We start from the raw sequence: 14,863 nt of genomic DNA, 5'->3' as shown, positions 1-14,863 counted from the left end.
AAATTTTTCCGGTGATGTTTTCTGGTTTGGACAACAATGGCCCCCTGACTTGAATGTCAAGATAAAACCAAAAAAAAGTAGATTAATTATACATTTGTATTTGAGCTTTTCTGCACTGCAGCTTTGAGAGAGACATGGCCTATTAACTGGACTGTCTTCAACCCCCCTAATCATGAGACTGACATAAAGTGGAAATTTCAAATAGAATGGCATTGCAATTACATACTGTACATCACAGGGCGACATGACTGACCAGGAACCGGCACCCAAGGGTGAGCAATTAATGTTACGCAATATGCAAGACACAGACTGGCTTTCACAGTTCATACTTGTTGCATCACAGGAGTGAACAGTTATTACCTAGAAGCTTTCATAGTCCGATGGCTGTAAATCTGTTGCAAAGTGATAGTAGCTGTAAATAGAGTGTGTGAAAGTTTAGTTGTGACAGTAGAAATAGCTGTTTGACAAAAAACCTAACTCAGTGTCCACTAGAAAAAGACCATGAGATGCAGTTGAAAGCTTTGGAAAAAGCTAGTTAGGGGACATTTTTAGTCAAACTAAAGGAGTTCAGTTCTTTAAAAGACAACCACCTCAGGCTAAAAAGGATGGGGATTCTCTGCAGCAAAAGGTTAAAGGGGGTATCCTTGTAGGAAGTTTATTTCTCTCCAACCACCAAGGAAAACATTTTGAGTGATCACATTTGAGAGTTTGTGTCATGAATGAACTAATAATACCTTAGATTAAAAAATCTGATTTCTAATTCACAAGTTGTGAAAGTTTCTTTCCAACACAAAAAATATACCTTGCATATTCAAACTGATTTCCATCTGTTTACTTGTTTTTGACAAGTAAGGGAATGCACATAAATTATTTGGGAGCTATTTTCTCTTTTTGCCAGAGGGAGTGTGGCCGGAAATTTCTGGGAGAGCAAGGTAGGGTCTTTCTACAATCTATTAAACTTGATTTAATCATTTTCTTGCAGGATTTAATTTGGAATCAACTGATCAAAATAGGTGACGTCAAAAAGTCTTTTGTGGGCACTATGGATCATAAAGGTGCATTCTGCCTAGCTGCAAACACACTGAAACCATATGGCTATGGTTTTAAATGGCCCAAAAGTGATGCATCTCTTACGCTATTGGTATGCATTTAAAACAACAGGCGTACTTCAAAATATGCTTTCAGTGCGTTTTCCTTAATGCAGAAGACAACAATCCTATCTGAGTATCTGGGATTTATTTCACTAGTTGCTAGATTGACCACAATATACATTTTTGAAAACATTGGATCTTTAGCTTTAGCAGGCATTGCACATCATCTCTCTAAAGGGTGCACCATTTTCACTAGACAAGAGTCATCTTCACTTTATTCTACATTATAACAGAACTATATTAAAGCTGAAAGTATCATGTAGAGTTAACCTATAATAGAATGCATGTTCAACACAACCCAACCTGTTTTATTAATGGGTGAAGCAAAAATATTACAGAGCTGAAGCCCCACAGAGCTGCAACCTGTTCCTCATTCACTTATTTGGTGACAGTGGTTAGAACAACTAGCACAGTTACTGAATAAAATAATGTTCATTTAGCAGCTCTAGAGTGCCTTATTAACAGGACACACCATTTTTCATGTTGACCACAATTTTGGCAATTGCTAATTTGTCTGCTAATGTGTGGTTCGAGTTATGTAAAAATGATTGTCGCGTTAAGCTTAATATTAGGGTTGAGTAGAGAACTTAGACAGGAGGGTGTCCAAAGCAAATATTAAAAACCCAAAGGAGTGTTGTTGTTGTTGTTTTAAAGAAGCGAAAGCATAAGGTTTACCCACCTTGCTTTTCGCACAGTCCCTATATGAAGAGAAATATGGTATTTGTTTGTAAACTTAGTTATCCAGTGGGCTTTCACCAACTGTGGTAGATCCTTTCGTAACTACTACCAGATTGGTTTTCAAAATGGAATTCAATGATTTAAATGCAAATTATTCACCAGACAATTTGAGAATAAACTACCTTGACGTACTCTCGCTTTTTAATCCGTCTTTTCATGCATTGGCGCCAAGGCAACAGTAATTGTGTGCGGGATAATTGCTGAAGAAGCAGACTTGTCCATATATGTTCTTTGATTGCAGTCCATCTCCTGTAGGTTGGTAAGAGCCAGGGTATAGCAGTGTCAGTACAGTATAGTAATAGAGTGTAATATGGAGCTTGAACCTGTGTGACAGCATGCTAGATGGATCCTTTCAGTCTCTGGGCATGCTCAGTCTGTGCTTCCCTCGATAGTCTGCCTCACTTGCAATAAAGCTCCCATTCATAGCATCCCCTGATTACTGCAATTAACTCTAATTGGCATCTATGACAAGGAGATCCAAGCCCCTGAGATGTGCATGTACCATGCTCTTTTTTGCTCCATTCATATGTTGCATAACACATGTGAGTTACTGGGTCACCCTTGCTCCTCTGATATAAATAGTATCACATGGTTAATGCATTGGTGCCTTCCAGTCACTCCCTGTTTCTCTTGCTGTTCATATCTGTCAAACACCCCAATCGACTCTTAAGTAACAAATGAAATATCTTACTGTCGTATTTAGAGAGGTTTCAACACGTTTCAGCCTTTCTTCATTCAACATCACCATCAGTCTGTGACAAAAGTGAATATATGTTTTAGAAAAGGCGGTGACTTAATGAGAGTTCACTTAACGTTAATGTGTTGTGGGATTTTGTGAACTCCCTTTGATTAGAGAATGCAATCAAGGCTCTTGTGAAAAAGAAGAAGAAGAAGAAGTTAAGTTTCAATTACGGCAACTCTGAGGTGAAATGACAGCTCAAGTTCATGTTTGGTCAGTGTCACTGTGAGAGGGGTCTCCTTGACTGTGTTGAATCAAGACGGTACCACCGCTGTCTCATCTTGGTATGGAAAAGAAGACCAGGCGACCACCCTGGAGAGACAGAGATTGCAGTATTGCCCTGATTCATCTGAACTTGATGACCTGTGTCTTTACTGTATTAATGCAAACTGTCCTGGGCCCCCATCATGCTGCTTCCATGGCAAAGCCAAAGCGAAAAGACTGTCCCATTCCTTCATGTTATGTGCTCAAGATTATGGGTAAAAGTCAAACCAAAAAAATAACAAAAGCAAGACAGGATACCAAAGAGGAGGCCAAAACGTATGCAGCCTGGAGCATTCTTAGATCCACGGCTGTATTCAGTTCTCTTTGTCGCACACAGGTCAAACCCCTCCGAGACTGGGGGCTTAGTTGACCTCCTGACTCACGACCTAAGAATTAAGAATTATTTGGGCATCAATTTAAAAGCCTCATAAATTCATAGTCAACTTAAAACCTATGATCTGTAAGCATTGTGCCAGGTTCTGTAAATAGGAGTTTAATAGCAGGTGAATCAGCTTTAATCTGTATATAATAGAATCTGCATGTCATGACAATGACAATCTGCATATTCCGTAACAATTAATAGCTCTGCTTCATGATTATCCACTGTTCACCATTGTGTCTAACACTGTGATCACACTGGCAGGTCAAAGCAGCACTGTGAGCTCGCCTCCCTTCTGTGTAACAGTGCACTTGACAGGCTCTGAGAAAATGAAGGTTTGACTTCAATGTACATCACGCCATTCACTGACCGCAGAGATGAGATTGGAGGCTTTGAAAGCGCACGGCACACGGCTCTGAAGCACTACCTCGAAGCAGCCTACCAGGCAATTGTTGCTATGCTACCGTAGAAAGCCCAATCAAAGTGCAGCGTGTTGCTCGTTGAGGCTGAACTGCACCACAATGTTCCAAATACTTGTGAGGAGCGCTGTTTACACTTGAACCATAGATGGCACACAAGAAAGAAGGAAAATGCGGGCTAATGCTTCCGCTTTGTCCACCTATAGGTTACAGCAGGAAAACAACAATCATGTTAACAAGGCAGAATGATGCATCACATAAATAATTTCCACTATTGATGATTATACTGGATGTGGTGTGGTATATATACAACAGGATGGCAGATGTAAGTGATTTATGACCGGCATGAATGACATCCATTCATGGTTATTAAACATGGTCATAAAAAATGAAAGATATTCAGCTTCAACATTTACTACTTGGTTTTATGCTTGATTGTTCAATTCTGATGTTAGATTGCTCACAGCAATGTACTGATGCTCCGGCATAATTGGAAATTAATGAACATGTCCTTATTGACCATAAACAAGCAAGTCATGGCCCTTGAAGAAAATCCGGGAAAATGTAATACATATTTTAAAAGGATCAATGATGATGACATATGGCGCTTGTCCTCGGGGGCTCTGAATAATACTAATCAGACTAAGCAAAGGTCAGGATGTGTCACACCACCCTCTGTAAAAATAAGTGTAATACAGAGTCCACAGCCAGCAGCTCAACACTCTAACACTCTACCTGTTCATCCTCCGAAGTGTGGAAACTAAAGGCTCGCCACCCTGCAGGCAGCACGCAACTAACTGACCTGAAACACTCATCTGTCCTCTACACCAGAGGAGTTAACATCTCAAACACATGCCCTGCCGGCTCCAAAATTAGAATGGGTGAGGCGCGACACTTGATGCTAAATAGCTATTGATGGAGGACAAACACTAATATGAATCTGTAATTCTGTCCCTTACCTCACCCGTGTCCCTCTCAGTGCATTTCATTTATAGAACACTTGGGGTGGTGCATATTTAACCAGACCCTCGTGGCCTTTTATTGATACAATCAAAATAATTAATTAAGTGTTTGTAAAGGTCTGGCATGAGGTTAATCTTCTCAATGGTTTATCAATATCAAAACAGCACGTCTGTGACACATACGTCGTCCAGCAAGGGCTGTAGTCGGTAACAGCATTACCTCTCTCTCCCTCTTGAGAGTGAGTGTATGTAAGTGTGCTTGTTTGTCTTTGCATGTTTGAGTAGGTACATGCAGTCGGGCATGAGTATCATGTCATAAATTCCTCTTCGTTTTTATACTCCATGTATCTTTTATATTACACTGTCTTTTCAGCAGGATGGATTTCAGCATGCCATTGATTTATCTTTTATCAAACCCAGTCGTACTGTTTCTCCCCGTGAAGACGGCTTAAAGCTGTAAGGTAGAGGCTTCATTTGGTCATTCCCTTCTACCTCTGGCAAAAGCGTAACTTGTGATAATGCCCTTATTTGCATTCAAAGTGTCCTCATTTCAGTTTTGCTTAAACTCAAATGTCAAAGCCTGATGCAACAGCCTTCAGTTGTCTGGATAAGACCGAAACAATGAATGTGAGCACCAAAGCAAACTGGGATTCACCACTATACACCAGAAATATGTAGCATTTCATAAATAGTAGCATTTTGTCAAAAATAGCACTGTAGCATCCCTTCCTCTTTTCCTATCTGTATTCTACGTGGGATTTCTACACGGAACTCCTACGAGAAAGGGTTAATGAATTCCTCACACAGATAGATATTGCCATGGAAACAGCTGCGTGACTGCTTGCAGCTTGTATACACACAGGAGGAAAAAAAACAATGGTGCCAAAGGTATTTTAAAATTCAGCGAGCAGAGGCTTTCCAGTGCACATAGCCACATTTAAGATTTTTTATTTTATTTTTATTTTTTTAACAAGCACGGAGCCACAAAGAGTGAGGAGTAGCCACCTTGCACCCTCACCCCGGGTCCTCCTCCCTCCCCCTTTCTCTCTATTTTTGCAATTCAAAGGAATGTGATTGGCATTGGAGATGCATTTGCAATAGCCATGGAGTTAATGCATTCAAAAATATGAGGTCTGGATGTGGTAGATGGGAAATAATACGCTGCTCTGTCATTTCCTTTGCAATAACAAAGTACACACACACAGCTACTGAAACACACACACAGACACATACTCAACACAATTCCAGCAGAGAATAATTAATTCACAATATGAAACAGACCTTAGGCAACGTGCCTTGCGGTTGAGCTGAAAGAGAAGGAATAGATTGAGGGCCGTGATGCTTCTTACGCTCTCAAATACAAAAATGTACAAATACACAAAACGACACATGGCTGCACACACACACACTCACACACACTGTGCACATGTACATGCAATAATTATTTGTTCCTTAAGATTATACAATCCTGCCCGTGTTTTCAAAATAGGTGGCACAGTACACTATGTGCCGGTGGGATAACCTAATCCATCTCACCACAAAAACATGTTCTTTTAGTGCCATTAGCCATCCTCCCAATAGCGAGTCAATAGTCTCTTGCACTGCCCAAATGGACTTTTATGCTTGAGTCTGCAAATATGACTCTATAGGTTGGTTTCTGCAGCATTCACTGCTGGCACTCAGTTGCTGAAGCAAAATAACTGTGTTTAGATTCATAAATATTTTGAGATGCATTGAAAAGCTTTTAAGTCCATAGAGAGGAGTTGGCATAGTGATGCAAAGAACTGTAGGTGCGGCAAGTGCAGAGCATGGAGTGTTCGGTAAACAAACAAACAAACAAACAAATAAACAGAAAAGCTAAATAAACAGGGACAAGCGGAAAAAACTTTAAAAGACAGATAAGCCCTTTTTTGTGACTTGCAGAAGCCTACGTGGCTTTCTGTGCATTTTGGACTAAAAGGTTCTCCTTCAATTGAGGTTGTTTTTTTTTCCCTCCTCCAATCAGAAACAGGAGCAGGGAATTCTCTCAGGAACTGAACCACATTCCATCAGCATGTGTCCTGTCCATTAAGCTGGATGTCGAGTATGTAGTGTGCTCCAATTTTTTCAGCTGCATACACTTTATTGTATGCCAACAACAACATTCTTCATGCTTTACATTAAAAGCAACCCACCATAGTGCAGCTGTAAGAAAATGGTTCCGTTTGAGACTGTTTTCAATCATTTGTGCCACTTAATTCTATCATATTTGGTACTTTGAGCTGCTGTGTCCATAGTGATTTGCGTTTAGATTCTCTGCAGAAAACGAAATTAGCTGAAAACCGGTTTTCAAAGCGGTCTGTGATGTTGCTTTCCATTTGTTCCCTGTTAAAGTAACCATGCAGTTAAAAGAAAATGAATCCAACGAGGTGAACACAATCACATCAAGTGTCCACATTCACTTGACAAAAAAATGAATTAAAGCTATTTTGAGAAAAACCAACAAAAATCAGCTATAATTAGTCAGCAAATGTCACAGGTTGGGGCTCACATGGGATCAGTCAATTCATCATTTAAGCTCAGACCAATGCGTCAGCCCATTCTGTTAAGTTTTGAGCCACATTCATCCAGGTTAATTAAAAAGAGGCGGACTTCAGCAATCCACTCATCACACAGCAGGACGAAATGTGGTCAAGTATAATTACACAGCTGTAAGCAGATCATAATTGGATAATAATTTTTTAGTAATTCCTTTTGGGATCCAATCCTCCACTGGGAATTTTTTAATTGATGAGATAGCTCACATCTGCCAGAAGTTACAAGATTAGGTGACTATCATAGCTTATCACGTAGGCACAGAGAAGTAAGTCATAAAGCAAATTAGTGGGAGGCTCTGTGACTTTGTCAGGCAGGTACGTGAAGAGATATTATCTTATTTGCTAAATGAGCCATGGATGGACACTATCATTTTTTATGGCTACACATTACACGCCAGGCTTATACAGTGACATGCAGGCAAGGCATTAAAGTGCATTTCTTAGGCCTTTTCACTCTAACATCTTAATGTTTCTAATCATCAACAAAGATTTTCAGAAAAATAAAACTCAAAGGTCCATGACCAAAATGTTGTGTCTCTGATAAACTCGGTGCAGACAGTGTGCAGGAATTCAACCTTTTCTTTCATAATAAATAAAAGAAATGAAACCAAGGGAACATAAGCATATTAAAAGAGCTTGTTTGCTTTCTTGCTGAGAGTTAGATAAGAAGCTCGATACCACTCTCCTGCTGCCTGTACAGTTAATATGAAGCCACTGCCAGCAGCTGGTTAGTTTGGCATAGCATGAAGAGTGGAAACAGGATGCAACAGCTAGTCCGGCTCTGTCTGAAGGTAACAAAATCCACCTACCAGCACCTCAAAGTCTCAAACATTAATACGTTACAGTTGGCATGTTTGAATTGTACGAAGACTGAAATGTAAAAACAACATGTTAGGGTTTTTGGGAGGGTTACGTGCCAGACTACTTCATGATCTGGTTTATGGAGCGACACCACTATGGTTAGGTTAGGTTCAGGCACAAAAAGGGAAAGTTTGTGGTTTGGGTACTTCCTTTCTAGTCTTTGTGATAAGCTGAGATACTTTTCATCTGAACTTCAGCAAGAGAAATAAGAATAAGCTTGTTTCCTAAATTGCCAAACAATTCCTTTAAGCACACAAACAATTTGCAGGAATGATTTGTCATTTTTGTGATTTGGGCTCAGTAACTTGCAGATCTTGCATGTTTCAGCTTCAATATGTTTTCTAATCCCTGACCTGAATGTATCCCTCCAGATGGCTTTGTATGGAGGATAGTTTTCTCCAAGACACTGCTACAATGGACATCATGAGTGGCACCTAAAAATAAAAATATATATATATATATATTTTTTTTTTAAATCTCAATGAAAATGCATATGGCAGAGAAACAGTAAGAGATTATTCATTTATCTTCATTAAAAATGAAGATAATGATCAAGATCACCATGTTTATCCTTGAAACATTAGGCATTAGGCATTTAGTGCATTAGATGTCACACTAACTTAAAAAAAAAACTCTTCTTTGATTACATAAGGGCATCATAGGTTTACAGCTTTGGAAGTTGCTGTGTCTTGTCTCACTGTCTTTCAGTAGGCAGCAGGTTCTCACTGATGTCATCAGGTCACAAGCCTCCATCACACACACCTCCAGAATAATGAGCTGCTGTGCCTGACATAAAGTCACATTTTCAGAATTCCTAATTATTTCTGAGACACTTAAACCACCTGGGAGTGGAGTTGCAAAAGAAAAGTATAATGATTAGGTAAAATGCAGTAACACAAAGAAAAATCACAAGGCACTATTTTTGGTTTGAGAACAAAAAGTCTTGCAGTTGCCATTCGGTTGCTCTTAGCGCTGTCCTCCATCTTGAAGCAGGTGAAAATGGAAGTAAGCAGGAAATCTCAGCACCTGGTGAGTTGTGTTGATTCACTTGTGTTGATCAATAATCCTATCAACCCACAGCAGATATATTATGGTCATTTTGTGAGATGGGGCAGTAAAATCTTACTTATTACCCCTTTACAGTAATGTGGAGCTGTTATTTATTGCAGGCATTATTTAGCCTGATATTCACTTTTGAATCAGCTCCGGTTGTATGCCGACCTTGAGCCTCTGTCTTATCACCACACTTCTTTTATTATAAATATCTGGACATGCGGCACACAATCCTGAAATTAATATAAATTGTACCTTTTGACAGAAATGTATTCCCTAAATGAATAAAGCTGAAGAATTCAAATGTTCCACTGAAATGAAATGAAAATGGATTGGTTATATTTCAGTGTGTGTAAAAGCCGTTTTTTGCTTCACTGAAGCAGTTTGTACATCTACTGTATGTAAAGCATACTATTCATTATTTCTTTATTTGTCTTGGGCTTCTGGGTTCTTATGCTCATAGTTCTCATCACCTTTCTCTGTTATTTAAATTCCTGTAAATGTATATGTACATACATATATAATATATACACACACATATATATATCAAGTAAGATAATATATATATATATAAATATATATTATCTTACTTTTTCTGTTAACATTCTAAGAATACCACTAAGACAGAAATGTTGATCTCTGTAAAGAAATTATTCTCTGTGCAAACTGAACGTTAAGTGAGTGCCCATCCTCTGCGTTAGTACAAGGATATTAACACTACAATGACGACATAATTATTTTCCAACCCTCCCTATCATTAAACCATGACAAGTGATTCCCAACCTGGGAAGTGGGACCTTCACAAGAGGTTGTAAGATAGACCAATCTGAGAGGTCGCTACAAGATAGGAAATCAATAAAACACCAAATTATGCTACACCTAAATTGTGTTCAATTTTGTTATTCTAATATTTGTTATATTCTAGTTTGAATCATTAGATTTTTCCATAATATTAAAAGAAATCCCTTTTTGGTTGAACTGAGTAAACAAATGCAACCTATGATTAGGGGTCGCAAGCTAACATTTGTTTTAAAAAAGTGCTGTGACTTTAGATAATGACTATCAATGAAAACTGGGGTATTCCATTTTGTGGAACACCAATGTATGGCACATGTCATGGTTCAGGCCATGTCTTCAGACACAGCTGCATGCTGACCTTCAAGCCATAAACACAAAAAGCCAATCTGTTAACTCATCCACTTCTGCACACCTTTTCGGTTTCTTTCAAAATGCCCATGTTTCAGTGATGGCTGTATCTCAGCTAGTGGCAGTAGTAGCAGCAGTGCACAGATACAGTCCTGTAGAAAAGAAATCCTTACTTCTAACTCCTCTGCTGTGATTAAAACAAGGGCACATGACACACATTTTCAGATTTTATTGCCCTTTGGAAAAATCCACCACAATCTCAAATGTCCTCTCAGGGGCCTGAAATCCAACTTATCTTGTTGCTTTAGTTCTGTAGCAGGCTTCAACCTTACCAGTTGTATCAGGGCTGCTGTCGTGTGGCCTGGCTGGCTGCTCCACTGGTGCATCTCCACAGACGGCTAGAAGATGCCAACACTTTTCCTTCTCATTTACAATTATTCCTTTTTTTCCTGACTTTGCCATCAAGCTGAACCCTCCTTGTTTATTTCCAAGAATGCAGTTAAGCCTTCCTTGGCTGAGATTTTGATATGATGGAGACTCTAGAGCCTCCTACAGAAACCATGCAGGCTAACTATTTGGCCCCCCAAGGCCAACCGTCTGGTAGCAGACAAACCCACGCTTCAGAGGCCTTTTTAACTCCTCACCCGGGCAGATAAATGACTTTGCCCACGCACTCAGAGCCAGAACAATGAGTTTAGCCGCTGCACTCCAGACTTTCTATTGTACATTGTGTGACTGGCTGACCTGTATCAAAGGTCGGTCACAGGAGAGGGACACCAAGCCCAGGATAATTATTGTAATCCAGAACCCATTTAATATAACCATTTTTTATTTTTTAACACCAGTGGGCTACTGTTGCAGATGGCTTATGTATAATGACCCACAATAACCACCACCATCATCTTGTGGAGTACAGTAGAGTCAAGAGTACTATTCAGCCAAGCCATAGACAAAGTCCAAAACAAATATGACAGCCCAGCCATTCAGGTTGACTATTAAATGAATCACTATTAAAACCCAGTTGACTATCCTTAGCTGTCCTAGCGCACATTTGGCATCGAGGGTCCCTCAATTGAAAAGCCTGACTACAACAAACATGCATTCATAAAGGTTGCTAGCAAACTTTAAATGTAAAGCCAACTGATTAATTTATTTAATGTTAGGCATCTGCACCCAGGCCCCTCATCTCACAATCTATCTATGAGTATAAACTGCACAATTTATCACTAAGAGCCATTGCAGGCGTCCTGGACGCCACTATCTCAAATCACACAGGTAGTAGACCGCTGTGATGTACTACAATATGCTGCATCTCTCTCATATTTCAGCCGTGTGATCCCATCAGCAGCAGGAATGGCACAGGTGTCACTTTCAAAAAGGAAATCCCCCCTGCTGGAGAAAACGGAGATCAGAATAGTTTTCTTGGCAGAAATACAGCGCTGATTTACTGTTTTGACTGGATTTTTGAATCTGAAGACAAAAACAGATTTAGTGAGACTCAGTTCTGTTGTTAATGAGGTGTAGTGGTGACAGCAGATGCCTCCTTCACACACTGTGGTCACTATGCCTATAGGATGGTTAGTGAATGGCCTTGGTCAGTGGACCACAGTGCACTTGTTTGAAAAGCATCTCACTGTCTTTCTTGCTTTAACACATCTTAAACAAGGAGAGGTCTGTTACCTGGCTGCCACATTTGGTCATGTACTGGCAATAGATGCAGCAGAGCGTCAATTAACAAACATGCAAGGACGCGGTCTTTTCCCATCATACAAGCTATTGACTTAGTCATGGCCACTCATATCCCAGAAGTGATGAATTTACAACCACGTGCCCTCCCTAACTGAGATCCTACAAGGAGAAATGAGACTGATGGAGAGGCAAAGATTTAAAGATTCAATGAAAAAGATAGGTGTTATGAGGCTCTATTTTTGGGCACTTAAATAAGCCTAGAGTCTACAGCCATGCTAGGTGCACCGTTAGTGTGTGCTGTAGACATAGCAGTGCTTTGAACTAAATGCTAACACTAGAATGGCAACATGCAGGGATAATGTTTACTTCACAATCTTAGTGTAATGTTTTAGCATGCTAACATTTGCTAATTAAAAATGATATAGTACTCCATTACAATAGTTGAGATATTTCAGTCTCAACCAAAGTGGTGGACAGGCAGACATGGCCAGCATGGCTAAAATCTATTCACTATACAGTGCCTCTAGCTCTTGTAATTTATTTAACATTGCTCATATAAATAGTGTGACCGGATGGCATTCATACAATTCAGATCACTATACAAGCCAAACCACTAAAACACATCATCTGGCTCATCAAATCGCAATCCAAGTATCCAGATCCACCACTTAATCTATCCTGGCATAACTGGATGATAGAAATTGCAGTGAAACAACTGAGGCCAGCATTGTCTGCCCATTTGACACTATATGCTAACTATGCCAAGGGCTCTCATGTTTGACACCAACATATGCATAGTCGTAGTGGCATATTGCCACTTTCAGTTCAGTTGTTGACACTTTTTTATAGATTTCTTTCTGTCTTCCCTCCTCATTTGTGTACATAGATAATGAATGGGATGTTGTCACTTTGCAGCTATTGCCCTTGCTAATAGAATTAAGGCATTATAACTTTGAAAGTGCCGACTTTTGGAAGACAGAAAAGCATTGTGTGTGACTAGAGTTTATAACTTATTGTTACAGTTGCTTTATTTCCATATATGGATCTGCATTCACTATTCTGACTGCATCTAACTTTAGACTGCAGGAACAATGATTTGAAAATAAGGACTATTACGCATGTGGATGCAGTGGTCAGTAGCTCTTCCAAAACCTTTTTTTTTTTCAGCTTTATTGCTAAAACAGCATTAAATCATGTCTGATGGGGTTTGATTTTTAATGGCAACGGCTGCATGTTCAGATGCTGCAACCAGAAGGCTAGCTCCTTCAAACAGTTTTGTTTCAATTTGTTGTAAGCTTTATTGCTGAAACACGCATTACCTATGACAGAAATAGCCCACAGTCATCTAAAAAGAAAGCATGGGGTTTCGATTAAAGAGCAGCGGACCTTTAGGACGATCCACCCAACTAGAACGACCGGACAGGACCAGCTCCACCACGACAGAGCCTGACGCTCCAGAGGGAGTAGAAAGAGAGCCGGATAGCAACCATGCTGGCCAAGCTTGGACTTAAGGCTGCTTCTGGCTAATGTCTGGTCTGGATGAAATGGGAATAGGTCTGAAACAAAGGGAAATCAGAAACTGTTGTGCGCATATATTTACCGAGACCTGCTCCATCAACATCACAGATCACACACTCGACGGGTGGAGCCGACAGAGCGCAGGAAGAGAGGAGGCGAACTTGTGAACGGTGATGCTTGGTGCTTTAACACAGTCAAAGTGGATGGACACTGCTGCTGTTTTACATTCCCAAAATATGCACCATAGAATTATTTCCTGGGTGTTTAAGTTTATATATTGATTTATTTTACTTAAAGTTTTTATGTAATTATATGAATGTATCTTTCCTATATGTGTAGCACAAAGGAACTACAAACTTTTATTTTGTTATACAACCTTTAGTTTTATAATGATCCATTAGTTTCCTTGATTCCTTCCTTGATTCCTTGAAGTGAAACAGTATGTTCTTTACAGAATGTAACAGATGTATGAAATGACCTGAGGTCAATGTCATTATAGTCATGAGCAATCAGCAACCACTGTACTGTTCATGCCTCATTGGTCTCACTGATTGTGATGAGATCAATATATGGATTCATCGGCTGAAGGAGAGTGTGAATGTTAAATATTCTACACATCTTTTCCTCAAGAATTTAACCATTTGATTCAGTATTACTGTCAGTAATGACAATAATATACTTACTAAGTATTATATTTATTAACGTAATTAATATAATATTAGATTACACACAACCTATTTGTATTAGTTCGGTAGAATTATGTCAGACCTACAATACATTATCTACCACAGGCTTTAATTGCAATAAATTAATAATATAATGTGCAATAATGAAATTCATATGAAACTATACATTGAAACTAATTCTATATAGTATTTATTCTTTTAACATTTTATTCTTACATAAAATGACACAATACAGATACGCTGGATGTCAATCAAACTGCGACTTTACGATGTTATTGAAAATTAAACTTCACAAATAGAAAACAAAATGTTTTCTTGTACTTCTTGTTGTTTGTTTGGAGATTTCTCACCAATATTCACAATTTATACAACCTTCAGCTGTGAGCAGCTTCTTGGAATCTGCTTGGAATTAGTAATGTAGTATGGAATTGGGACATGCCATTTGTCTGTGAGACATGCTAGCTTTAGCTTTTAACACCAGTATAAGCAGAGTGGCACCACTTCACCAAAGTCAGTTGATTAAGAGGGATGGATTCGGTGCAAAATGTTTTTACCAGTTTGTATCAGTTACCTAAAGGGCAATATAAGCCTAAAAAGATTTTGAGTGCAATCCAAGTGTAATATTTCTTTAAGAACTATTTCAAAAATTAAAAAGCCAAAAATGACAAGACGAAAATGTCCC

The sequence above is a fragment of the Dicentrarchus labrax genome, unplaced genomic scaffold (assembly GCF_905237075.1).
Source record: "Dicentrarchus labrax unplaced genomic scaffold, dlabrax2021, whole genome shotgun sequence".
In the NCBI taxonomy this organism is placed as follows: domain Eukaryota; kingdom Metazoa; phylum Chordata; class Actinopteri; family Moronidae; genus Dicentrarchus; species Dicentrarchus labrax.
This window is presented reverse-complemented; position numbering follows the sequence as displayed.